The sequence below is a fragment of the Macaca fascicularis genome, chromosome 14 (assembly GCF_037993035.2).
Source record: "Macaca fascicularis isolate 582-1 chromosome 14, T2T-MFA8v1.1".
NCBI lineage: Eukaryota > Metazoa > Chordata > Mammalia > Primates > Cercopithecidae > Macaca > Macaca fascicularis.
In genome coordinates, this window is record NC_088388.1 from 132,269,358 (window position 1) to 132,296,825 (window position 27,468).

The 27,468-nt window shown below is 41.8% G+C and overlaps 1 long non-coding RNA gene and 1 pseudogene across 1 annotated transcript; one reads left to right on the forward strand and one right to left on the reverse strand.

Annotated features, from left to right (window-relative positions):
• Positions 1-108: 108 nt before the first annotated feature.
• On the forward strand, positions 109-27,342 carry LOC123568668 (uncharacterized). Its single transcript, XR_006692086.3, has 3 exons — positions 109-276; positions 15,384-15,446; positions 21,346-27,342. It is a non-coding gene; the product is annotated as an uncharacterized lncRNA (long non-coding RNA).
• LOC102130521 (calponin-2 pseudogene) lies at positions 10,571-11,472 on the reverse strand (annotated as a pseudogene).
• Positions 27,343-27,468: the final 126 nt, after the last annotated feature.

Consider the following 27,468-nt stretch of genomic DNA (forward strand, 5'->3'; position numbering starts at 1 on the left):
CCGGCTGTGAAGTCTGCAAGCGGGATTCTTGCCCGCCCCCATGTTCCGACCAGGAGGCTTCTCACCCGGTTCAAATTGTTACAAAGTTCAGCTAGAGAATTCCTTCTCGCTGTGGAGTTCTACTCCCTGCTCCTCTGGCCACCCTCCTGAACGATCCCTGCGGTGCCAGGCAGGAATGGGCTGCTTGGGGACCCAGCGAGCTCCCAGGGCCTTCCTGCTGCTTTCTCTACCCCTGCGTTTCGCTCGGCTCGGCTCTCTAAGTTGACTCAGCTCCAGGTAAAGTCAGAAACGTCTCCCACAAATAGTCCTTGAGCTTCTCCGTGGGGGTGTGTGTTCAGCAGAGGAGGGCCTCCCTTTCCCACTTCCACAGTCGGGGCACTCACGGTATTTGGGATGTCTCCCGGGTCCTGCAGGAGAAGTCCACTTGCTTCAGAGGGTCTGTGGGTCCTCTCACGACAGCTTGTTTGTTCTTGCAGTCAATCTGGAGCTAAAATTCGTAATGCTAGCCTCCACATGCTGCTCTGTCTGGAAATACAATCTAGTCCTCCTCCCATCCACCATGATCTGTGATGAACATTTGAAAAAATATGTGGAATGGAAATATATTTTGTTTCTCTTGAGTAAATTCCTGGGACTAGACTTTATGCTTAACATGTTTTACTTTTTCTTAACAGCTTTATTGAGACATAATTCACATTCCATAAAATTCACCCATTTAAAATATACAATTCAGTAGTTTTTAGTATATTCACTGGATGGATGTACAACCATCACCTCGACCTAATTTTAGAATAATTTTATCACTCCAAAAACAAAACCTCGTACCCATTAGTAGTCAACCCTTATTTTTCCCCAACCCTCTCTCTCAGCATTAGGCCACCACCAATCTACTTTGTCTCTATAGACTTGCTTATTCTGGACATTTCATATGAATAGAATCATACAATATCTGGTCTTTCATAACTGAAGGTAACATTTTTGTGGGTCATCCACATTATAGTAGATATCAGCAATTAATTCCTTGTGTAGTATTCCATTATATGAATGTATCACATTTCGTTTATCCATTCATCAGCTGATGGACATTCGGATTGTCTCTATGTTTTGGTATGAATAATGCTACTGTGAACATTTGTGTACAGGTTTTTGTATGGACATATGTTTTCATTCTCTTGGGTTTATATCTAGCAGTAGAATTCCCAGGTCATATGGTAACCCTGTGTTTAACATTTTGAGGTACTGTTAAAATGTTTTTTAAATGCCTGAATCATTTTACTTTCCCATCATCAATGTGTGAGGGTTTTGATCTCTCCACATTCTTGCCAGCATTATTACCTGTCATTTTGATTTTAGCCATCCTAGTGAGTGTGAAGTGGTATCTTATTGTGGTTTTGATTTGTCTCTCTCTAATCACTAATGATGCTGAGTATCTTTTCATGTGATTATTAGTCATTTGTATCTCTTCTTTGGATAAATATATACTTAAGTCCTTTTTCATTTTATAATTGGATTATTTATCTTTTATTGTAGAGTTGTTAGAATTTTTATGTATCCCTTGTACAAGTGTCTTATCAGATATATGATTACAGATAGTTTCTCCCATTCTGTGGGTTGCCTTTTCACTTTCTTAATGATGTTATTTTAAGCACAGAAGTTTTGAATTTTTTATGAAGCCCAATTTATCTCTCTTTATTTTTGTTTCTTATGCTTTTGGTGTCAAATCTAAGAAACCATTGCCCAGCCTGTGACCATAAAGATTTAATCCTATGTTTCTTCAAAGAGTTTAATAGTTATAGCTCTTGTGTTTATGTCTATGATTCATTTTTAGTTAATTATTATCTATAGTGTAAGGTAGAGGACCCAACTTCATTCTTTTGCATGTGGATATCCAGTTGTCCCCACACCATTTATTAGAAAGAATATTCTTTATCCATTGAATTGTCTTGTCATCCTTGTCAAAAATCAGTTTATTATAAATGTAAGAATTTACTTCTGGACTTTCAATTAACCATTGTGTCTATCCTTATGCCAGTACCACACTGTCTTGATTATTGTAGCTTTGTAGTATGCTTTAACATACCACAAAGTTTCAGTTCTCCAACTTTGTTCTTTTTTAAGATTGTTTTAGCTATTGTGGGATCCTTGAATTTCCATATGAATTTTAGAATATAAAAAAAGCCTACTGGCATTTTAATAGGGATTTATTCATCAATTTGGGGAGTACTGCCCTTTTGATAATATTAAGTCTTCCATCCATAGACATTTATTTCTATTTATTTAGATCCGAAATTTCTTACAACAAAGTTTTGTCATTTTCAGTGTGCAAGTCTCACACTTCATTTGTTATTATTCTTAGGAATTTATCTTTTTAGTGCTAGTTTAAGTGGAATTTTTTTCTTAATTTCATTTTGGGTTTTTCATTGCTAGTGTATAGAAGTATAGTGGATTTTTGAATAATAATCTTGTATGCCACAACTTTGTTGAACTCATTTCTTGTAAAAGTTTTTTAGTGAATTCCTTAAAATTTTTTATATACAAGATCAGGTCATCTGCAAATAATTTTCCTTCTTCCTTTCCAATCTGAATGCCTTTCATTTATTTTTCTTGCCTAATTGTCCTGGCTATACATTATTAAATAGAACTGAAGAGAGTAAACATCTTTTTCTTGCTCCTGATTTTAGGAGAAAAGTATGGTCTTTCACCATTAAGGATAGTATTAGTTGAGAATTTTTTCATAGATGTTTTTTATCAGGTTTATAAAGTTCACTTTTTATTCCCACTTTTTGGAGTGTTTTAGTAATCAAAAAGCATTGGATTTTGTCCAATGCTTTTTCTGAATTTATTGAGGTGAACCATGTGGTTGTGGCTTTTACTCTATTAATATTGTGTACTACATTAGTTTTTGATTTTCAAATGTTAAACCAACTCCAGGGATAATCCCCCTTGGTAATAAAGTACAATCCTTTTTATATGTGCTGAATTCAGTTTGCTATTATTTGTTGAGAATATTTCCATCTATAAGAGATATTGGGCAATAATTTATTTTCTTCTGATGTCCTTGTCCGGTTTTGGTATCAGGGTTTTGTACCATTCAATTCCTCTTTATTTTTTAAACCTCATAGAATGAGTTGGAATACTTTCTTTTTTCTTCTGTTTTTTGGAAGCGTCTGTAAAAGGATGAGTAGTAGTTCCTCTTTAAATATTTGATATACATTTAACTTTTTAAGAAATGTCAAACTTTTTTCCGTAACATTTTACATTTTTATCAGCAAGGTATGAAGGCTGAAGTTTCTTCAGATCCTCACAACATTTTTTTAATAATAGACATTCTAGTTGGTGTGTAAAGAGGCATATCATCTGCCTTAACTTGCATTTTTCTGATAGCTTATAATATTGATAATCTGTTTATATTACATTGGATAGCTAATAAACTACATATTAGATATTACACCAACATATATATAACTTGCATGTATGTTTTTTATATATCTAAATCTTTATATACATATAACATATATAAAGATTTCTATATATGTTTATATATAAAGATTTTGATATATATGATATATATTAGATAGCTAATAAACTATATATTAGATATATAGGTGTTAGCTATTACACCAACATGTATATAACTTATGTATGTTTTATATATATCTAAATCTTTATGTACGTATAACATATGTAAAGATTTTTATATATCATTATATGTAAGGATTTTGATATATATGATATATATACACATAAAACATATATATGTTTTATATATAAAAGTTGATATAATATTCAAATATTTATTTTTTTAAAAAATTAAGTTGTCTTCTTTTTATTGAGTATCGAGTTCTTTATATATCCTGAATGCAAGTCCTTTATCAGATTATGATTTGCAAGTACTTTCTCCAGTCTCTTGCTTGTCTTTCAATTTCCTAATGTTTTCTTTTGAAGGCAAAATGTTTTAATTTTGATGAATTCAAATATTTTTTCAAGTATGAAATATGTTTTGGCATCATATTTAAGAACTCTGCTCAATCTAAGGTCGTGAAGAATATTTTGTTTTCTTCTAAAAGTTTTATCATTTTATAGTAGCTGTTACATTTAGGCGTAGGATCTATTTGAGTTGTTTTTGTGGATATGCTGTAGGTAAAGATCTGTATATGCTTTTTCTTATGAACATATAATTATACCAACACCATTTGTAGAAAAGACTGGTTTTTGCCCCCACTGAATTGCCTTGGCACCTTTGTTAAAAATTAAATTGACCATGAGAGTTTATTCTTTTGTGCATTCTCAATTTTACTTCATTGGGCTATGCTTATCCTTTCACCATCACCACATTGTCTTGATAATTATACCTTGGTAGTAAAATGAAATCAAGTAGTATAAATCTTTTTTCCCAATACTTTTCTGGCTATTCTAATTTCTTTGCATTTCCATGGAAATTTTAGGATCATTTTGCTAATTTCTACCAAAAAAAAGCCTGCTGGAATTTTGATAGGCATTGTTTTGAAGCTACAGCTCAACTCACCTAGATTGTCTAATTTGTTATTTGTAGTATTTCCACGGAAACTTTTTAATATCTATAGTGTTGGTGGTCATGTCCTGTCTTTCAGTCCTAATTTTGGTAATTTGTTTTGTTCTCTAGGTTTCCTTGCTCAACCTGTGTACAGGTGTGTGAAATTTTAAAAAGTCTTTTCAAAGACCACCTTTGCTTTACATTGAAATTCCGTATTTGTTTTTCCTCTGTTATTTTTCTGTTTTCTATTTCATTGTCCCTAATTCTTGTTTGTTTTTTCTTTCTTTACTTTTGTTTGTGTTGGGCTTAGTTTGCTGTTCTTTTTCTAGTTCATTAGGTGGAAGTTTAGATTATTGATTTGAGGTCTTCCTTTTTTTCTAATGTGGGTGTTAGATATAAATTTCCCTCTAAACATAACTTTAGTTGTATTCTGTAAGTTGCATATTCTTATAAACTCAATCCAAAATACATTGACTTATTTTACCAAGGGTTATCTAGAAGTACAATAGTATACCCTTATCCGCAGGGAATATGTTCCAAGACCCCCATGGATGCCTCAAACCGCTGATAGTACCAAATCCGATTCCTGTCCATCAGTACACGTCCTGTCTTCCACCTACAAATATAATGCCTTTATCATCTTAACTAAGCACTTAGGCACTGTGGCCATAGCTTCTGCAGTTTGAGGTGTGTCAGCAAAACTAGGGTGAATTTCTTTTTCTTTCATCACAGCTTCATTATTCTCACCTTAGATCTCAGCAAACTTAGCATATAGTTTTTATCTTTCCTTACTGAGAACTTTCACCTTTTCACTTAAAAGAAGCACTTTAGGCCGGGCGCGGTGGCTCAAGCCTGTAACCCCAGCACTCTGGGAGGCCGAGACGGGCGGATCACGAGGTCAGGAGATCGAGACCATCCTGGCCAACACGGTGAAACCCCGTCTCTACTAAAAATACAAAAAACTAGCCGGGCAAGGTGGCGGCGCCTGTAGTCCCAGCTACTCGGGAGGCTGAGGCAGGAGAATGGCGGGAACCCGGGAGGCGGAGCTTGCAGTGAGCTGAGATCCGGCCACTGTACTCCAGCCTGGGCGGCCGAGAGAGACTCCGTCTCAAAAAAAAAAAAAAAAAAAAAAAAGAAGCACTTTATAGCTTCTCTTAGGCATATCTGAATTGCCAGCATCACAACTCTTGTACTTTGGTCCATAAAGTAAAATAAGTGTTACTCGAACACAAGTACGGTGACACTGGGACAGTCAAACTGATAACCAAGAGGTCAGCCGAGTGGGTGGGTAATGAGTGGGTAACGCAGACAACACAGAGACGCTGGACATAGGAATGATTTATTTCCCAAGCGGGACAGAGCAATATTTCATCATGCTGCTGAAAATGGCTTATACTTTAAAACTTATGAATTGTCTATTTCTGGAATTTTCCATTTACTGGAAATATATTTTTTTCACATGTGAAATATGTTTTTGGCATAATATCTAAGAACTCTGCTCAATCTTAGGTCATGAAGAATATTTTGTTTTCTTCTAAGAGTTTTGGCCGGGCACGGTGGCTCAGGCCTGTAACCCCAGCACTTTGGGAGGCCGAGGCGGGCGGATCACAAGGTCAGGAGATCGAGACCATCCTGGCTAACACCGTGAAACCCCGTCTCTACTAAAAAAATACAAAAAACTAGCCGGGTGTGGTGGCGGGCGCCTGTAGTCCCAGCTACTCGGGAGGCTGAGGCAGGAGAATGGCGTGAACCTGGGGGGTGGAGCTTGCAGTGAGCTGAGATCCGGCCACTGCACTCCAGCCTGGGGCACAGAGCAAGACTCCGTCTCAAAAAAAAAAAAAAAAAAAAAAAGAGTTTTATCATTTTATAATAGCTGTTACATTTAGGCATATGATCTATTTGAGTTGAGTTGTCTGTCAAACCACAGAAAGTGAAAGCAAGGATAAGGAGGGATCCCTGAATGTTGTTTAACTTACAAATATTTGAAGATTTCCCAGATTTCTCCCCACTGTTGATGTCTAATTTAATTCTTTTGTGTTCAGAGAATATACTTTTTTATTTCATTTCTTTTAAATTTGTTGAGATTTGATAGTATAGCATATGATCTATCTTAGAGAAGATTTCAAGTATACTTAAAAGAATATGTATTCCACTGTCATTGGTTGATTCAAGTGTTCTCTCGCTCTCAGATGAAGCTGGTCAATACTGTTGTTCAAGTCTTCTATTCATCTAATGATTTTCTGTCTACTTTTTCTTTCAGTTATTGAAAGTCAAGTGTTTAGGTCTCTTACTTGCTGAATGGTTTATTTTTCCTTCCAATTCAGTCAGTTATCGCTTCAAATATTTGACAGCTCTCTTGTTTCAGGTATAGATGTTTACAATTGTTATATCTTCCTTTTGTCATTATGAAATATCATTTTGTCTCTAGAAATATTTTTGTCTTAAAATATATTTTGCTATTAATATAGCCACTCCAGCTCTCTTATGGTTATTGTTTGCATGGCATATATTTTCCCCCTTTTATTTTTAAATTCTTGTGTCTTTGAAGCTAAAATATGCCTCTTATAGATAGCATAGAGTAAGATCTTTTTTTCATCTAGTCTAACAATCTCCACCTTTTGATTATTTAGTCCATTCACATATGTTATTGTTGATATGGTTAAATTTACATTTGCCATTTTACTATTTGTTTTCTATATGTCTCATGAGTTTTTTATTCCTTGTTCTTTATTTATTATATTCTTTTGTATCAAATAGATACTTTTAGTGTAATATTTAATTCCTCTTGATTTTTTAAACAGTATATTTGCACTTTTGGTAGTGGCAGATTTAGGGATTATAACATACATCTTAATTAATTACAGTCTACATCAAAGTAATTACAGTCTACATCAAAATAACTTCATTCTAGTAAACTATAGAAACCCTGTTCCAGTACACCTTCATCCCCTCAGCTTCCTTTGTACAATTATCATACGTATTAAATCTATATTATGTTGTAAATCCAATAATACAATGTGATAATAATTGCTTTATGTAATCTTATAAAAGAAGTTAAAAGAAGTGAAGTATATATTTATATAGACTTCTTTTTATTGTTTTTAACTCTGGTAAAATAACGTAACATGAAATTTCCCATATTAACCATATTTAAATGTACAGCTCAGTGTTATTAAGCACATTCACACTGTTGTGCAACCACTGCCATCATCCATTTCCAGGACTCTTTTTATTTCATAAAACTAAAATTCTACCATTAAACAATAACTCCCCGTTCTCTCTACCCTCAGCTCCTAGCAACATGATTTTACATTCTTTCACTATGAGGTTAACTATTCTAGGTACTCTATATAAGTAGAATCTTGCAGTATTTGTTTTTTTTTTTTTGTGGCCGACTTATTTTACTTAGCATGTCTTCAAAGTTCATCCACGTAGTAGCATATTTTAGAATTTCCTTCCATTTTTAAGGCTGAATTATATTCCATTGTGTACACCGCATTTTTAAAATCCATGTATCCATTGATGAACATGTGGGTTGCTTTCACCTTTTGGCTTTGTGGATAATGCTGCTATGAACATAGTTGTACATGTAGCTCCTCAAGATCCTGCTTCCCGTTCTTTTGGGTATATAACCAGAAGTGGAATTTCTGAATCATATGATAATTTCATTTAAAAAAATATTGTTTAGCGACAGGATCTCATGCAGTTGCCCAGGCTAGAATGCAGTGGCATGATCATAGCTCACTGCAGCCTCAACCTCCTGGGATCAAGTGATCCTCCCACCTCAGCCTCCTGAGTAGCTGGGACCACAGGCGTGCACCACCATACCCAGCTGAGTTTTTTTTATTATTATTATTTTGTAGAGACAGGGTCTTCCTATGTCTCCTATGTCTTCCTATGTCTTCCTGGTCTTGAACTCCGGGCCTCAAATGATCCTTCTGCCTTGGCCTCCCAAAGTGCTGGGATTCCAGGCATGAGCCACCGCAGTCAGACTCATTTTTAACTGTTTGAGGAACCACCATACTGTTTTCCACAGCAGCTGCACCATTTTACATTTCTACCAACAGTGTGCAAGGGTTCCAATTTCTCTACATTCTCACTAATATTTATTGTTTTCTGTTGTTTTGAATATGTATATAGTAGCCATTCCAATGGGTATAAGGTAGTATTTCATTGTGGTTTTGATATACTTTTCACTAATGACTAGTGATGTTGTGCTTCTTTCCATGTGCTTATTATCCATTTGTATATCTTCTTGAAAGAACCGTCTGTGAAGTTCTTTGTCCACTTTTTAATCAAGTCATTTGGGTTTGTTGTTGTTGTTGTTGTTGTTGGGTTGTAAGAGTTTTTTATACATTCTGGACACGAACCTCTAATCAGATAGATGATTTGCAAATATCTTCTCCCGTTCCATGGGTCCCTTTTCCATCTACTAATAGTGTTCTTTGATGCACAAAAGTTTTGAATTTTGATGTAATCCAATTTATCTGTTTTTTCTTGTAGCCTGTGCTTTTGGTGTTTTACCCCCGCACCCAAAAAAAAAAAATCATTAACAATTTCAATGCCATGAACCTTTTCCCCTGTGCTTTCTTCTAAGAGTTTTATAGTTTTAGTGCCTACAGTTAGGTCTTTGAGTCATTTTGAGTTAATTTTTGTATATGGTTTAAGTTAAGGGTCAACTTTATTTCTTTGCATAGAAATACCCGGTTTTTCCAACACTATTTTTTTAAACAGCTGTTTTTCCCCCATTAAATACTCTTGGACCACTGTCAAAATTTATTTGACCATATATGTGAGGGATTATTTCTGGGCTGTCTATGCTTTTCCATTGGTGTATATGTCTGTCTTTTTTTTCTTCTTCTTTGTCTTCTTACAAACAGAAGTTTTATTGCGTTTGGTCCACAGTCCTTATTTCTCATTATCTCATGGTGCAGGGCCCCTGGGTGGGGTTTCCTGTGCAGTACTTGGTGGACTGTGTGAGGGGCGGGGAACCAGAGCAGTATAGCTGGTCAGGCCTGGAAGGGGAAAGAAGGGCTGGGGCCCCTTAAAACCTACTGAGGAGCCAGGCGCGGTGGCTCATGCTTGTAATCTCAATACTTTGTGGGGCCGAGGCAGGCAGATCACCTGAGGTCAGGAGTTCGAGACCAGCCTGGCCAACATGGTGAAACCCCATCTCTACTAAAAATACAAAAATTAGCCAGGCGCGGTGGAGCACCTGCAGTCCCAGCCACTCTACTGGGGAGACTGAAGTAGAAGAATCCCTTGAGCCCAGGAGGTGGAGGTTCAGTGAGCCGAGATCGCCCCACTGCACTCCAGCCTGCAACAACAACAAAAACCTACTGAGGCCACAGTGGCAGGGGCGGGAGGTGGGGAGAGATTAGCATGGATAGGGGTTCAGGCTTGACCCCAACAACTCATAATTCCACTTCCTTGTACGGGCCTCAGTTTCCCCACCAGGCCATGAGATGGGTCTGAGGTCTGTTGGTCTGAGGGTCCTAGGGAAATCCAGCCACTCAGGAGCCTGAGCTATTTAGCATCGTGGCTGGGCTCCCTCTCCCAAGGGACTCATTTTCCAGCACCTCTCCACTGTCCCCGCCCCATTCCTCTGGAAAAAAAAAAAACTCTGTATATATATGTTTTCTTTGATAAATACTTCCTGAAACTTTTGCGGGTACAGAAACCACAAACTGATCGGCTGACAAGAGGGAAAGAGGCGAGGCAACTGGAAACTTTCCGGGACCGGTTCCCTCCATGCCCAGGTCTCTTCTCCCAGCACAGTTCTGCCCACAGCCTGAACGTGCCAACAGGGACCCTCACCCTACACGCATTGGGATAGAGCCTTGACCCCTTCCCCCACAGCCTGGTGGCTCAGTCCTGCGAAGGAACCAAGGCAAGAGGAGAAAAAAGCCCTGCTGCCTGATCCAACGCCGCCACTCACAGACGCTTGGTTGATTGGCAGCACTGAATAGGTAAAAAAAAGAAAGAAAGAAAGAAAACACAGAAAAACCCAAAAACCTAGGCGGGGAGACAATGTGGGGAGAGAGCATGCTGGGAGCCTCAGCAGCCGGTGTCCTCCTAGTAGTAAGGGGAATATTCAGGGGCCTCCCCAGGGCCGGGACAGTCGCCTGCACCCGAGGGAGCCCCATCGGCCACTGTGCCTTGCGGGCAGTACTTGGGGTTGTATGTCTGCCGGCCCAGGCCGAAGACCTGGCAGCTCTGGTTGGCGTCCTGTGTGTAGCCCGTCTGCGGGGACATGGAAGAGTTGTCACACTTGTCGGTTCCCAGCTTGGTGTCATAGACGTGCCGCCGGGTCCCGGGAGCCATCGTGCCCACCTGGCTGGCGCACTTGTTTTCACCCATCTGGAGGCTGATGGTCGAGTGGTCCGTAGGGGGGCAAGGATGTGGTTCTTGGGGTCCGTAGAGATGCCTCCTGTCGCCGTACGCGGTCATGCCGGACTGGCTGGTGCATTTGAGGGTTCCCATTTGCAGCCCGATGATGCACTGGCCGGCCTTCATGGTGGCGTCGTCAAGTCCCACTTCTGCTTCTCCGAGTACTTGTCACCACTGTCCGCCCCGCTCTGCAGCCCCTTAGTCTTGGCCTTCCCTGCCAGGGCGAGAAGAGACACCTGCACCTGCAGCATGTTCCCACTCTCAAACAGGTGGCTGGCCTCAAACAGGTCCACGGGGTTCATGCCGTAGGTTTTCTGGCTGGTGCCAGTTCTGCACGGTGCGGTTGATCTTGAGGTCTGAGGCCGGCTGCAGCTTGTTCATGAGTGTGCATAAGATAATCCAGTCCTTCAGGCCCTTCTGCAACTCGGGGCCGTGGAGAGGCCAGCGAGTCCCTCGATCCAGCTGCGGAGCTCTGCCTCCTTCTGGAGGTCATATTTGGACAGGAGCCGGTTCGTGACCACAGCCAAGAGGCCATACGAGGGGCCTTTGTTTAGCTGGGTGGAGTTCATGGCTGGCGGCCGCGGCGGCGGGACCAGACCAGATGGGCTATGTGTCTGTCTTTATACGAGTACCATACTGTTCTGATTACCGTAGCTTGTAAGATGTTTGAAACCCCCAAGTGTGAAACCTCCATCTTTAATTCTTCATTTTCAAGATTGCTTTGCCTATTTGGGGTCTCTTGAGATTCCCTATAAATTTCAGGATGGATTTTTCTATTTCAGCAAAAAAAGAAAAAAAATGAATTTTTATAGAAAATACACTGAAACTGTAGATCACTGAGGGAAGTATTGATATCTTAATGATATTAAGTATTCTAATCCGTGAACACATTTACATGTGTTCTCTTTAGTTTCTTTCACAATATCTTGTAGTTTTCAGTATATAAGGTGTATTAGGCCATTCTTGCATTGCTATAAAGGAATACTTGAGATTGGGTAATTTATAAACAGAAGAGGTTTAATTGGTTCATGGTTGTGTAGGCTGTACAAGCATGGCTCTGGCATCTGCCCAGTTTCTGGGGAGGCCTCATGAGCTTCTACTCTTGGTAGAAGGCCAAGTGGTAGCAAGCACATCACATGGCCAGAGCAGGAGCAAGAGAGAGAGTGGGGGAGGGTGCCATACAGTTCTTAAACAACCAGATCTCACAAGCAATCATTTACTATCACGAGAACAGCACCAAGGGGATGGTGCTAAATCATTCATGAGAAATGCACCCCCATGATCCAATCACCTCCCACCAGGCCCCACCTCCAGCCCTGGGGATTACATTTCAACATGAGATTTGGCAGGGACGACTATCCAAACTGTATCATAAGGCCTTTGCCTCTTTGGATATGTTTATTCTTAAGTGTTTTTGGTGCTATTTTAAGCGGAATTATATTATTAATTTCCTTTACTGATTATTCATTTTTAGTATATAGAAGGTAACTGATTTTACATGTTGTTTTTGTGTCCTACAACTTTGCTGAATTTGTTTATTAATTCTAACAGGTACTTTTTGTATGTGAAACCATTAGGTTTTCTACATGTAAGATCATGCCATCTGTAATCACAGATGATTTCACTTCTTTTCCAATTTGAATGCCCTTTTTCCTTGCCTAATTGCAATGGCTAGAACTTCCATCCAGTATTATATTGGGTTTTGGTGGGAGGCGGAGGTTGGTTTGTTCTGTTGTTGTTGTTGTTGTTGTTGTTGTTGTTGTTGTTGTTTGAGATAGATTCTTGCTCTGTTGCACAGGCTAGAGTGCAGTGGTGCGATCTCAGCTCACTGAAGCTTCCACCTCCTGAGTTCAAATGATTCTCCTGCCTCAGCCTCCCAAGTAGCTGGGATTACAGCAGTCTGCCACCATGCCCGGATAATTTTTGTATATTTTGTAGAGACGGGGTTTCACCATGTTGGCCAGCCTGGTCTAGAACTCCTGACCTCAAGTGATCTGCCTGCAGCAGCCTCCCAAAGTGCTGGGATTACAGGCTTAAGCCACCGCACCAGGCCTCTAGTTTTGTATTAAATGAAAGTGGCAAAAGCAAGACATCCTTGTCTTTTTTTTAACCATAGAGGAAAAGCTTTCAGTCTTTCACCATAGAGCATGATGCTTACTATAAGCTTTTTATATATGGTCTTTATTATGTTGAGGTAGTTTTCTTCTATTACTAGTTTACTGAGTGTTTTTATCATCAGAAGTGTTTAATTTTGTCAGATGTTTTTTCCACATCAATTGAGATGATCATGTGTTTTTATTTCCTTCATTCTACTAGTGTAATGTATTACATTGATTGATTTTTGTATGTTGAAACATCCTTGCATTCTAGAAATAAATTCTACATGGTCATGGTGTATAATCTTTTTAGTATGCTGTTGAATTTGGTTTGCTATATTTTGTTGAGGATTTTTGTATCAATATTTATCAGGGACACTGGTCTCTAGATTTCTTTTCTTGTAATGTATTTGGCTGGCTTCAGTATACGTTATTTTAGGGCAATGCTCATCTAAAAGAATGAGTTTGGAAGTATTCCCTCCTCTTCAACTTTTTCAAAGAATTTGAGGAGGATTGGTGTTAATTTTTTAAATGTGTGGTAGAATTTGCCAGTGAAGCCATCTGGTCCTGAGATTTCCTTTGTTGGGAATTTTTTTTATTATTGACTCATTCTATTTAGTAGTTGTAAGTCTGGTCAGATTTTCTATTTCTTCATGATTCAGTCTTTGTAGGTTATATATTTCTAGAGTCCATTTTATCTAGATTATCCAATTTGTTGTTCATAGTATTCTCTTATAATCCTCTTTATTTTTATAAAATTGGTCATAATGTCCTCTCTTTTATTTCTGATTTTAGTTATTTAAGTCCCCTTTCTGTTTTTAATTAGTCTATCTAAAGGTTTGTCAATTTTGTCAGTCTTTTCTAAGAACCTATTATTGGTTTTGTTGATTATCTCTATTATTTTCCTATTCTCTATTTTGTTTATCTCTGCCCTAATCTTTATTTATTATTTCCTTTCTTCTCCTAGCTTTATATTTAGTTTGTTCTTCTTTTTCCAGTTCCTTAAAGTATAAATTTAGTTTGTTGATTTGGGATCTTTGTTCTTTTTAATGTAGCATTCCTAGCCATAAATTTTCCACTTAGCACTGTTTTCACTGCATCCCATAAGTTTGGGAATATGGTGTTTTCATTTTTATATGTCTCAATTATTTTCTAATTTTCCATGTGATTTCCTGTTAGCCCATTGGTGTTCAAGAATGCATTATTTAATTTCCACATATTCGTGGATTTTCCAGTTTTCCTTCTGCTATTTTCTTGTTTTATTTCGTTGTGATAAGAAAAGATATTTTGTGTGATTTCAATCTTTCTAAATGTATTAAGATTTGCTTTGTGGCCTAAAATATGGTCTACCCTGGAGAGTGCTCTATGTGCACTTGAGAAAAATGTGCTTCAGCTGTTGTTCAACGGAATGTTCTTCATATGTCAAGTAGGTGCAACTGGTGCGTAGTGGCGTAGTGTTGTTCAAGACCTCTATTTCCTTATTAATCTCCTGTCTAGTTGTTTACGTAGATTTTTCTATTTGCTCATATTTACTTTACCAGTACTCTTCATTTCTTTATGTGGATTTGAGTTACTATAAAGTTTCATTCCCTTCAGTCTAAAGAAATCTCTTTAATATTTTTTGTAACACAAGCATGATAGCAATACATTTTTTTCAATTGTTATTTATTTAAAAATATGTCACCTTTTGTTTAAAGAATAGGTTTGCTGAATATAAAATTCTTGATTGACTCTTGTTGTTGTTTTATCACTTTTATGGCATCAGTGTCACTTCACCACTTTCTGGCCTTCATTATTTCTGATGGAAAGTTATTAATTGTATTATTGTTCCTTGTGTGTGATAAGTCATTTTTCTCTTGTTCTTTGTGATCATTAATCTTGGCTATGCTATGGTTGCCAGTTGTTTGGTCAACTGCTAGTCTAGATATCACGGTGAAGGTATTCTCGGATGTGATTCACATTTCCAGTCAGCTGACTTTAAGAAGATTACCCTCCATAATGTGGGTGGGCTTTATCCAATCAGTTAATGGTTTTACAAGAAAAAACTAAGGTTCTCCAAAGAATAATGAATTCTGCCTCAAGAATGCAACATAGAAGTTCTGCCTAGGTTTCCAACTTGGTGTCCTGCTCTGCAGATTTGGACTTCCCAACCCTCATAATCACATGACCTAATTCCCTAAAATAAATGTTTTACTCTCTATACACACATGGGTAAGTTTAAGGTTGAACTTGAGTTCTGTCTTGGACAACCAGCTATCACCAGGCTCAGTAGGGTTTTCACCTCTTTTGGGATAGACAGATAAGTTAATATAGATATAAGTGTAGATAAAGATGTCAACATAGATGTAGATGATATGGATATCCTATTGTTTCTGTTTCTCCAGAAAAGCCTCAATAATACAGATGTTTGGTGCTAAGAGTGATTCTTGAAGAACGGAATCTTAAGGGTGAGTTATCAGAATTGGTTCTGAGATTTCTGGGATTCATTTTCCAGTAGTAAAAAGAGCATCGATAGTTCATTACATGAGGTGGCAATAGAGATAGGCACAATATAACCACTGGCTCCTCCTAACCAAATACTTATAAGCGGCAAGGTTCTGGTAACCTTGTGCAGTCATGCACTGAGTAATAACATTTCGGTCAGTAATGGACTGCACTTACAATGATGTTCCCATAAAGTTTTTTCTTTTTAAGACAGGGTCTGGCTCTGTCACCCAGGCTAAAGTGCAGTGACACAATTACAGCTCACTGCAGCTTTGACCTTCCGGGGTCAAGCAATCCTCTCACCTCAGCCTGCTGGGTTGCTGAGACCACAGGTACATGCCACATGCCACAACAACAACAAAAAACAATTTGTTGTTGTTGTTGTTGAGGTGAGGTCTTGTATATTGCCCAGGCTTGTCTCAAACTCCTGGGCTTAAGTAATCCTCCTGCCTTGGCCTCCCAAAGTTCTGAGATTGTAGGTGTGAACCACTGTGCTCGGCTCCCATAAGATCATAATACTGTATTTTTACTGCACTTTGTCTATCAAACATGTTTAGATACACAAATACTTACCATTGTGTTACAGTTGCCTATAGTATTCAGTACAGTCACATGCTGTACAAGTTTGGAGCAATAGGCTCTACCATACAGCCTAGGTGTGTAATAGACTATGCCATCTACGTGTGTGTAAGTATGTTCTGATAATCACACGATGAAACCATCTAATGATGCATTTCTCAGGACATTTCCCCATCTTGAAGCAACACATGACTATATTTGATACAACAGAACATTTTTGTCAGACTAAGGAGTATAATGACTTTGACCAGGATCTCCTAATCACACTGGACAGTGTGGGGAGGAAGAAAAGATGTGCTCAAGGACTCAGATTTCCAGGTTAAGCACTGCATAAATGACCTGAAAGTTTCTATATCTGTCCTGAAAGAATCTCATATCTCCTCTAGCCACAGAGCTGAGACTGCTGAAAACCAAGCCCAGAGTCTCATCTTGTGAATAGCTGAACTACAACACAAGTTGAATTCCCAACTCTGTTCATCTGATTGAGCTGCTGTAACAAAATACTTTAGACTGAGAAATTTATAAGCAACGGACATGTATTTCTCACAGTTCTGGAGGCTGGGCAGTCCAAGATTAAGACACTTGTAGATTCGATTTCTAGAGAGGACTCACTCTCTGCACCACAGACCGTGCCTTGTTGCTGCATCCTCACACAATGGAAGGGCAAGTTAACCCCCTTCAACCTCTTTTATAAGGACATGCATTCCGTTCATGAGGGCAGAACCCTCCTGATTTAATCGCTCCCCAAAGGCCCCACCTCTTACACTATCATACTGGGGGTTAAGTTCCAACATATGAATTTGGGGAAAGGAGACATCAGCATTTAGAACACAGCACCAACTTAGTAAGATGTCTGCTGTTAAAGTGAAGGCCTTAACTGGGAAGTAGTGGGATCTGAACATTGGAATAGGACATATGGAAAGATCTTCATGAAGGTGGGAATGTTGAAACTCAAATTCTTCTGAGTCTTTCTTGCCAGAAGAAGTTCTTCCATCGTCATTGGAGGAGATTAACCCTGTGTTTTTTAATTGGGGTATTTATCCCATTTACATTTAAAGTTAATATTGTTATGTGTGAATTTGATCCTATCATCATGATGCTAGCTGGTTATTTTGCACATTAGTTGATGCAGTTTCTTCATAGCATTGGTCTTTATATTTTGGGGTGTGTATTTGCAGTGGCTGGTACCAGTTTTTCTTTCCATATTTAGTGTTTCCTTCAGGAGCTCTTGTAAGGCAGGCCTGATGGGGACAAGATCCCTCAGCATTTGTTTGTCTGTAAAGGATTTTATTTCTCCTTCATTTTGAAGCTTAGTTTGGCTGGTTACGAAATTCTGAGTTGAAAATTCTTTTCTTTAAGAATGTTGAATATTGGTCCCCACTCTCTTCTGGCTTGTAAGGTTTCTGCAGAGCATTCCACTGTTAGTCTGATGGGCTTCCCTTTATAGGTAACCTGATTTTTCTCTCTGGCTGCCCTTAAATTTTTTTCCTACGTTTCAACCTTGTTGAGTTTGACAATTGTGTGTCTTGAGGTTGCTCTTCTCAAAGAGTATCTTAGTAGTGTTCTCTGTATTTCCTGAATTTGAATGTTGGCCTGTCTTGTTAGGTTGAGGAAGTTCTCCTGGATAATATCCTAAAGTGTGTTTTCCAGCTTGGTTCCATTCTCCCCCTCACTTTCAGGTACACCAATCAATCGTAGGTTTGGTCTTTTCATACAGTTCCATATTTCTTGGAGGCTTTGTTCATTCGTTTTCATTCTTTTTTCTCTAATCTTGTCTTCACACTTTATTTCATTAAGTTGATCTTCAATCTCTGATATCCTTTCTTCCACTTGATCAATTGGCTATTGATTCTTGTGTATGCTTCACAAAGTTCTCATGCTGTGTTTTTCAGCTCCATCAGGTCATTTATGTTCTTCTCTAAACCGGTTGTTCTCGTTAGCAGTTCCTGTAACCTTTTATCAAGGTTCTTAGCTTCCTTATACTGGGTTAGAACATGCTCCTTTAGCTTGGAGGATTTTGTTATTACTCGCCTTCTGAAGCCTACTTCTGTCAATTCATCAAACGCATTCTCCATCCAGTTTTGTTCCTTTGCTGGCGAGGAGCTGTGGTCCTTTGGAGAAGAAGAGGCATTCTTGTGTTTGGGGATTTTCAGCATTTTTGTGCTGGTTTTTCCACATCTTTGTGGATTTATCTACTTTTGGTCTTTGATGTTGGTGACCTTTGGATGGTGTTTTTGCGTTGGCATCCTTTTTGGTGATGTTGATGTTATTGCTTTCTGTGTGTTAGTTCTCCTTCTAACAGTCAGGCCTCTCTTCTGCAGGGCTGCTGGAGTTTGCTGGAGGTCCACTCCAGACCCTGATTGCCTAGATATCACCAGCAGAGGCTGCAGAACAGCAAAGATTGCTGCCTGCACCTTCTTCTGGAAGCTTCATCCAGAGGGGTACCCACCAGATGCCAGCCAGAGCTCTCCTGTATGAGGTGTCTGTCGACCCCTGCTGGGAGGTGCACAGGGGTCAGGGACCCACTTTAGAAGGCAGTCTGTCCCTTAGCAGAGCTCAAGTGCTGTGCTGGGAGATCCGCTGCTCTCTTCAGTCAGCAGGCAGGAACTTTTAAGTGTGCTGAAGCTGTGCCTACAGCCTAACCTTCCCACAGGTGCTCTGTTCTAGGGAGATAGGAGTTTTATCTATAAGCCCCCGCTGGGGCTGCTGCATTTCTTTCAGATATGCCGTGCCCAGGGAGGAGGAATCTAGAGAGGCAGTCCGGCTACAGTGGTTTGTCGTGCTGTGGTGGATTCCACCCAGTCAAAACTTCCCAGTGGTTTTGTTACACTGTGAGAGGAAAACCGCCTACTGAAGCCTCAGTAATGGTGGACGCTTCTCCCCACACCAAGTTTGAGCATCCCAGGTCAACTTCAGACTGCTGTGCTGGCAGTGAGAATTTCAAGTCAGTGGATCTTAGCTTGCTGGGCTCTGTGGGGGTGGGACCCACTGAGCAAGATCACTTGGCTCCCTGGCTTCAGTCCCCTTTCAGGGGAGTGAATGGTTCTGTATTGCTGGGGCTCCAGGCACCACTGCGGTAAAAACAAAACAGCAACAAAAACAAAAAACAAAACAAAAAAACCTCCTGCAGCTAGCTCAGTGTCTGCCCAAACGGCCACCTAGTTTTGTGCTTGAAACCTAGGGCCCTGGTGGTGTAGGCGCCCGAGGGAATCTCCTGGCCTTCAGGTTACAAAAACCATGGGGAAAGCACAGTATCTGGGCCAGATATCACTGTCCCTTACTGCACAGTCCCTCATGGTTTCCTTTGGCTAGAGGAGGGAGTTCCCCAGCCCCTTGCGTTTCCCAGGTGAGGCAATGCCCCATCCTGCTTCTGCTCGCCCTCTGCAGGCTGCAACCACTGTCTAACCAGTCCTAATGAGATGAATCAGGCACCTCAGTTGGAAATGCGGAAATCACGTGCCTTCTGTGTTGGACTCACTGGGAGCTGCAGACCAGAACTGTTCCTATTCAGGCATCTTGCCCCCTCTCAAATTTTCCTGATTTTATGAAGTCAATGTACTAATTTGTTTACATTGCATCTGGATTTTAAGTCATATTAAAAAGATTTTTTCCCCACACCCCAAATTATGTAAGAATTTACTCATGCTTTCTTCTAGTACTTATATGGGTACAATTTTTACACTTAAGTATTCAATCCTTTGAGAATTTAATAAAAATATCAGTTTACCCTGTGCATCAGTTATTGATTGCCTCAATAATGCTGTATTAAAAATTAATTACAAAATGCCTGTGGCATATAACAATAAGTATTTATTACTCATAAAAACTTGAAATCATAAACACTTGGAAACATGGGATTCCATCTCAGGCGTCATCTGGGTGTCAGCTAGACGTCTCTCCTGATCTTGACTGGGCTTGCCCACATATCTGAGGATCAGCTGATCAACACTGGCTTCTCATATAGGCTGGTTCCAATTGGAGCAATTAGAGCAATGTGGCTCTGCTCTCCCAGCAGGCTACCATAGGCATGTTCTCATGCCAATGGCACAAGCACAACAAAGCAAGCTCCAAAGCATGGCCTTATTTCAAGGCTTTGCTTGTATAACATCTGCTGACACCCCACTGATCAAGCCTGATCAAGTCCAGAGTAGAGAGGGGAGACACTAGAAAGTTGTATGGCAAAGACTTTGAATACAGGAAGGGGTAAAGAACTGAGGGCATCTTTGCAATATGCTACATCCTGCAGTCTCCTAGATCTGGCTCATCTAGATTTCTCCCTATCATCTCAGGCTTCTTGGGAGGGTCTTTATCATTCACTATCTTCCTTGTGAGTCAGTCCATTGCAATTTGGCTTCCTCTCCTGATTATTCTACTACACTTGTTTTCAACAAGGTTGCCAGTGGGCTCTAAACTGCCAGTCTAACATGCAATTTTTTGGTTCTTATATTATGTGACAGAACATGTTATTTGAGCGTCAACCTGTCATACATTCTGTAAGCAGATCACACTTGGGCCGGCTATCCTCTGTCTCTCAATATCCACTCTCTAGCCCTCCCTCCCTGTTCTCTTCCATTATCTGGACGATATCAATGCACTCCTGTGCCTTCTGGATGCTGGTTGGCTTCAGCCTGTGGAAATCCTTGGCAGGAGATTGAAGGGCAAAAGGAAAATAAGATCTAGGTATCTGCTTCCTTGGCTCCACACTGGTGAGGTTATCTGGGGCTGTCTGTAGCTCTGGTCACTGCTCTTCTCAAGGTGACCCGCTCCATGTGACTTCTTCTCTTCCCCAATTATAGCAGCCTCTCCTTCACTTCTTGCCTCCAGGCCTAAGGGGGTTGACGGCCAGCCACTAACTGCCCTGGGTTCCTGCACCACTCACATGGTCTTCCTACACCCCCCCACACCTATGAAAACATCCCTTTATAAACACATCTTCCTCCCATTATGTGTCTCCTGCTGAAACCCCAACTGATTCAATGTGGTGTCATTCATTGGTCCCCTCTCTCTCCCAGGAACATCCATTTGCATTTAGGACTTGGATGTTATTCCCTCTACTCAACTAATCAAATCCAAAAAATTATATGGAGACAGACAGGAAGAAAATGGAGAGAGCCTCCCTACCCTTTGAGATTCTAGAAACTGGGTGTCCTGAAAGGAAACAAAAGCACACAGACAGAGCTAGGACTTTACGTAAGCAGTGTGTAGTTTTCCCCGTGGCCTACAGAGCACAGCACTGGCACTTACATCCTTCCACCTCTGGACACGTGGTCTGTCCCCACACAGGCACTAGCAGCAGCCGGAGCAGCAGACATCCTGAGACACAAGGTCCGCCACCCCAGACTCCTTTGGGCTGGATGCAGGCTCTTGAGTTTCCATGCCTACCAGCAAGTATTGAAGATATCCAGGATCGATTCTGGAATTCATGTAAATACTCCAAGGAGTCTGAGAAATGTAAGAATAAGGAACCCTGGGAAAATTGGCCTTCCTGTTTATTTAGTAAATGAGACAGAGTCATTGAAATGTATAGTTCCTATGAAAAGTTAACTCAATTTTCATCCCAGCCTGTGACCTTTCTCTTATACTTGACCTTACTGACCACTTCCTCTTTCTTGGGCCCCCTTTTCTCTGCCTACTCCTTAAACACTGGTGAACCCAGGATTCTCTTCTCAGTCACTGCCCATTCCCTTTGCTCTGTGTCCTCATAAGTAATCTCTACTACCTTCATGATTTAACCTGAGGCTCCTTTTTTTTTTTTTTTTTAATCTCTGCAACACATTGGCTTAGGGACATGTGTTGGAAAAGTCCCAGGGCCAGACGAGGCACTTGGTGGCTCCTGGAGAAAGTTTAGTGTGCAGAGATAGGTAAACCCCAGGGGAAGATAATAACAGCCCACGGGACTGTGCCTGTTCTCTCTGACCTCCAGGGAGCTGAAGAAGAGCTGAGCAAGTCAGCTGAGACTCGTCTCACCTTAATGCCTTGAAAGAGGGTTAAAAAGCACCTGCTGCTGCTGCCATGCTGTTGACACCAGAAGCCAAAAATGATACTTGTAGAAATGCATGGTCCAGAGATTATAGCACCTATGAACCTATATAAGAAAGACTTTACTCTCAAAAAAAAATCCAAACACAAATAAAAGATGATGGAGAAAAGGAAGTGGTGAGCAACAAATATACACAAATCCATATATGTATGTACCTATATGCATTCAGAGATATTTTATATATGCCTATAAGTACATATATATTGAAAATTAGCATCTGAAAATAAGTAATCCAAGAAATAAGGATCTTAAATAAAAGAGACCTATGTACTGAAAGATAAATTCTAATAATAGCTTAGAATAAATGTATGAAACTCTCTCAGCAAAACCTGGGTATTAAGATGGAGAGACATCAGTAAAAATGTCCAAATGCATCATTCAAGTTGGGGAAGAGAAGAGTCGGGAAGTAAAAATGTCCTAACGTTTCACCACGGGCAAGGTGGAGAGAACCGTCAGATAACTGAGTGTCTTGATAGAGGAAAAGGTTGGCATTTGTTATCATTTAATAGTGATGAAGAAAATATGGATTTGAGTACTTACAAATGGAACATTATCATTAATGGAATGGAAAATGATAGTTGAACTCTCAAATTTAATAAGGGGTTAAAAAGCAATAAATAACAACTGAAAAATAAACAGTAACCAGCAAAAATAAGGGAAAGGATGATTGGGAAACCACAAAATAAAATGAATAAAAAATACAGAATAAGGTAGAATGCTGTGTAAACTATAACAGTTCACTCAATGTGAATGATCCTCTGAAAAACAGACACCATCAGATTGGAAAATATTTTTACAAATATGCAATCTAGAAAAGTAAAACAGCATACTTCGAACAAAGACAAAGAAAGGATGGAGGTGTTCAGTGTTGGTAACAAGGCCAACCAGATAGCCTAAAAAGCCTCTGCCCATAAAATCTAGAATGCTGGATAGGATGTGGCAAGCGTGCCTCTGAATGCATAGCTGAGTTTATAACTTCTTTAGCCAAAAGCGAAGAAAGAATTGGAAACCAGAGTCCTAAGCATGGGTTGATGCTCCAGTTGATCTGACAGAGAGAGAGGTAGGCGAGAGGGGAAGGGTCCAATCTCTAAGAAAAGAGCAGGGACTTGGCCTCTGGGGAGAGGTGTCAAACACACAGGCCCGTGTAAGACAAAACTGTCAGTCCTGACAGAAAGCCAGGTCCTTCAAGGGACCACCCCTCAGGGAAATGACCGACACATGGAGACAGGGATGCTCATTTGTCTTAATCTGAGGTCCATGTGATTTTAGACCTTCTCTTGTCTCTCAATGAAATCTTGCCATTTAACTGATAAAGATTTTGCCCATTGTTTTCTCTTGTTCTGTTGTTGTCGTCACTATTATAAAGGTGCCTTTTAAAACACGTTGTTTTGTTGCTGGTATAAAGAACTTCCACCTTGGCTTCAGCAATCTTGCTTGGTTCTCTTACTATTTCCAATGGTTTGTCCATAGAGTCTCACAGATTTTCTGTATATATATATTCATATTACTTGAAGATAATCAATGTTTTGTTTTGCTTTCTTTTAACCTTTTATGGATTTACTTTTTAACCACATCAGTTGGATTTTCAGCCCAATATTTCATGGTGGCACTGGTGCCATTTCTTTTCTTATTCTGGGCTTCAGAAGGACTGCTGCTCACGATTCCCCACAAATCATGACAGCTTCTGTAGGCTTCCGCAGACACCCCGCTCTGCATCAGCACATTCAAGCTCAGCCTCGGCCTCCCGAGGACAGCTGTGCTGAGCTGCTCATCCATGCTGGGACCCTCTCACCAACCATCCTTTATCTCCCTGGTGAATGGAGCGTCGTCCAGCCCAATCAAAAAGCACAGGCAGCCGGTGGGTCTTCTGGTATTCTAGAGTGGATCCATTCTAGCCCATTTCCCTAAGCCTTTGAATCCCTTTAGCCATGATCTGCAAGGGAGTTCTGACACATCTGTTTCATTTCATGTGGGCCATCACTCTCAGCAAGCCTCTAGGAACCACTCAGCAGCCATAAGGATTGCCTTATGGGGCCCTAGCAAGATTATTAAAACCCGTATCACTGGTGGGTGCCCCCATATTAACAAACTCTCCCCTGAAGGGCTTTCCAGTCTGGCCCCCTTGGCCCAGCACCCTCAGGATTCACCCCCCCACACACTAGTCAGATCCTTCAGCTCACTGAAGAAATCCCTCTCCTCTCTTAGCAGACCCAACGCTTGCCTAGGGGGATATGCTGAGCCTTGACTCTCTTATTGGTCTAAGTGATAAGAAGGGACAAATGGGGCATCTGTGGATGGGAAAGCGGCTGAGGAAGTCACGAACTTCTTGTAGAATACCTGCTTCATTTGAAGCAGCTGCGTGTTCTTCAAGCAAGAAGGGGGTTCTGTCTTCCAGAAAGGGGGAAAGGCCATTTTGGCAGAACCAGAGGTTTTGGGGAATCTGGAGGCTCAAAGTCTTCCAACACATTTCTCTCTGTTCCCATCCCAGACGGTGGGCCTCAGTCCTTCCCTATTACACCCTGACTTTGGTATATGAGACTCATCTGGCCTGAGATTCAGCCTGCTCCAGAATTCTGCTTCTCTAACAATTAAGCCTGGGTCTGGTCTTCAGCTTGTTCTGCCCTCCTGCTGCATACGGGAGTCTCTTTAAGGCCACCAAGGAGGCACGCTGACTCTTCTTTGCTTTAAATTAGAGATTGGCTGCCCTTGGTGCTGCCTTTCCTCTCTTCAAAGCCTCAAGGGCATTCGGCCACTCCATCCCACTGTTCCTATCAGTAGTCTTTCTTCAGAACCTCTCAAATATAAGATGGTCTATGAACCAGTATATCCCTTTTGCCTGTGCCTTGCCTCAGTTCTACATAGGTGACAGTCTTAGCAATTGCACTGCTAACACATACCAGCAACTGCTAATACTCTACCTGCCGCTATGATGGGGTCCTTTTGCCAGCCAGTGGTGAGTGACCTAATTCCTGAGTTCCAACCTTAGAGTCCCCTGGCATCCAGTCTTAGAATGGGTTCTCTAGGTGCAAAGCCTAAGCCAGGCAATGGGGTGGGGGTATTTTATTGTGGAAATATCCAAGAAAAAAATTAAAGAAGGAAAGCGAGACAGGATTGGGGAAAGAAGTGATGAAGGATGTCATATCAGGTGAGCTCTAGCCGTGGCCTGATCCTGGAGAGCACACAGAAACGCCCCGTCTTTAAGGCAAGCAGGTGGCCTTTTGTATCCCTGTGCCAGCCATTGGCTGAGGGTCACTCCTGGCAGAGGAGCTTGTCATTTCTTGGGCAGGGGGGCTATGTCAGTCAAGGGCACCTCTCCAGGGATGAGCAGGGTGGGAGGCACCTGTGAGCCATGGGCCACCAACATGCAAAGCAGCCAGGGGATGGGCACACCCATCCCGTAGAGGGGAACTGGATAGGACAGTTTGGCACCCACAGTGCTCCTGAGCCCTAGAGCTATGATGTCCTGGGAAACTTCCACTCAGCCATCAGCACATGCCCCTGTGCCATCAGAATTTCCCCTCTGCCTTCTAGCCCAAGATTTGTCAATAGTCACTGTCTCCACTTTCTCATCAACCCACTCCCATGGGGCTTCTGTCCCCACCGTGCCACTGAGGCCGCTTTGTCACATCATTAATTACCTACCTCTACGCCACACTCAGCGGCTTGTGTGCACCCGTTCTCTTCTCTGTCTACCCTCCCCTTCTAGGATTTAAATACCACCTCTCCGAGGACAATTCCCTAACCTGTATCTACACTGATAGGGTCCCTCTGGAATCTCAGGCCCACACGTCTAGTGGCATCTGACCCAACACCTCCAATGGGAAGTTTAATGACCCTTTCAGACCTTACAACTCTTGACGTCTGTCCCCTTTCATACCTCCTCCTCCCTCAGTCCTCTTTCTCAGTTGCTCAGGTTAAAAGCCGGGGTCATTCTTGATTCCTCTCTTTTCTTCACTCTCGTGGCAAGCCTTTCAGCAAGGCTGTCGCCCCTCCCTCCCACACAGATCCAAACTGGCCTCCCCTCTGCCTCTGCTGTGGCTGTCCTGGTCTAAACACTTATCTGGGACTGTGGATGGCACTGTCATTTCTCTGTTCCCTCTGCTCTCACCCTCCTATAGTCTACTCTCTACCAGCTGTCAGAGGGGTATTTCTAATAAATAAATCAGATCAAGGCTTTGCCCAGCTTAAAACTCTCCAGTGACTTCCCAGCACCCGAAGAATGCAATCTAACCTTCCCTCCGCTTTACAGAGCCCTGGTTTGTCACTCACCCTTCTCTTCCGCCGCTGTCTCCTTCCCTTCCCACTCACGGCTCACTCTGTTGCTCAAACAGACCAAATCCACTTCTACTTTCAGGTCTTCAGAAACAGCACTTCTGCCTGGAAAGCTCTTCTCTGCTGAGCTGTGTCCGACTGGCCCCTTCTCAGCAACGTGAGGAGGCTTAAATGTGACTTTGAAGCCATCTTCCCTAGCTACCCAACGGAAAGCAGCCCTCCCGTCACTCCACACAATCCTACGCAGTTCTCTGCGTAATGCCCATGACACTTTCACAGTGACTGGGTTGTTGATTGACTGGGTGACTGGCTGGAGCCCTACATCAGAACGTAGGCTGTGGGAAAGCCGGGCCTCTCTGCCGGGTCCAGGCCTTTCCTCTCCTCACACTGCTCCTTGGGCCTCTCTGCTGGGTCCAGGCTGCTCCCCCTCCTCACACTGCTCGCCCCTCCTCACGCTGCTCCTCGGGCCTCTCTGCCGGGTCCAGGCCGTTTCCCCTCCTCACGCTGCTCCTCGGGCCTCTCTGCTGGGTCCAGGCCGTTTCCCCTCCTCACGCTGCTCCTCGGGCCTCTCTGCCGGGTCCAGGCCGTTTCCCCTCCTCACGCTGCTCCCCCCTCCTCACACTGCTCCCCGGGCCTCTGCCGGGTCCAAGCCATTTCCCCTCCTCACACTACTCCTCAGGCCTATCTGCTGGGTCCAGGCCGTTTCCCCTCCTCACACTGCTCCCCCCTCCTCACACTGCTCGCCCCTCCTCACGCTGCTCCTCAGACCTCTCTGCCGGGTCCAGGCCGTTTCCCCTCCTCACGCTGCTCCTCGGGCCTCTCTGCCGGGTCCAGGCCGTTTCCCCTCCTCACGCTGCTCCCCCCTCCTCACACTGCTCCCCCCTCCTCACACTGCTCCCTCCTCCTCACGCTGCTCCTCGGGCCTCTCTGCTGGGTCCAGGCCGTTTCCCCTCCTCACGCTGCTCCCCCCTCCTCACATTGCTCCCCCCTCCTCACACTGCTCCCCCCTCCTCACACTGCTCCTCAGGCCTCTCTGCTGGGTCTAGGCCGTTTCCCCTCCTCACGCTGCTCCCCCCTCCTCACACTGCTCCCCC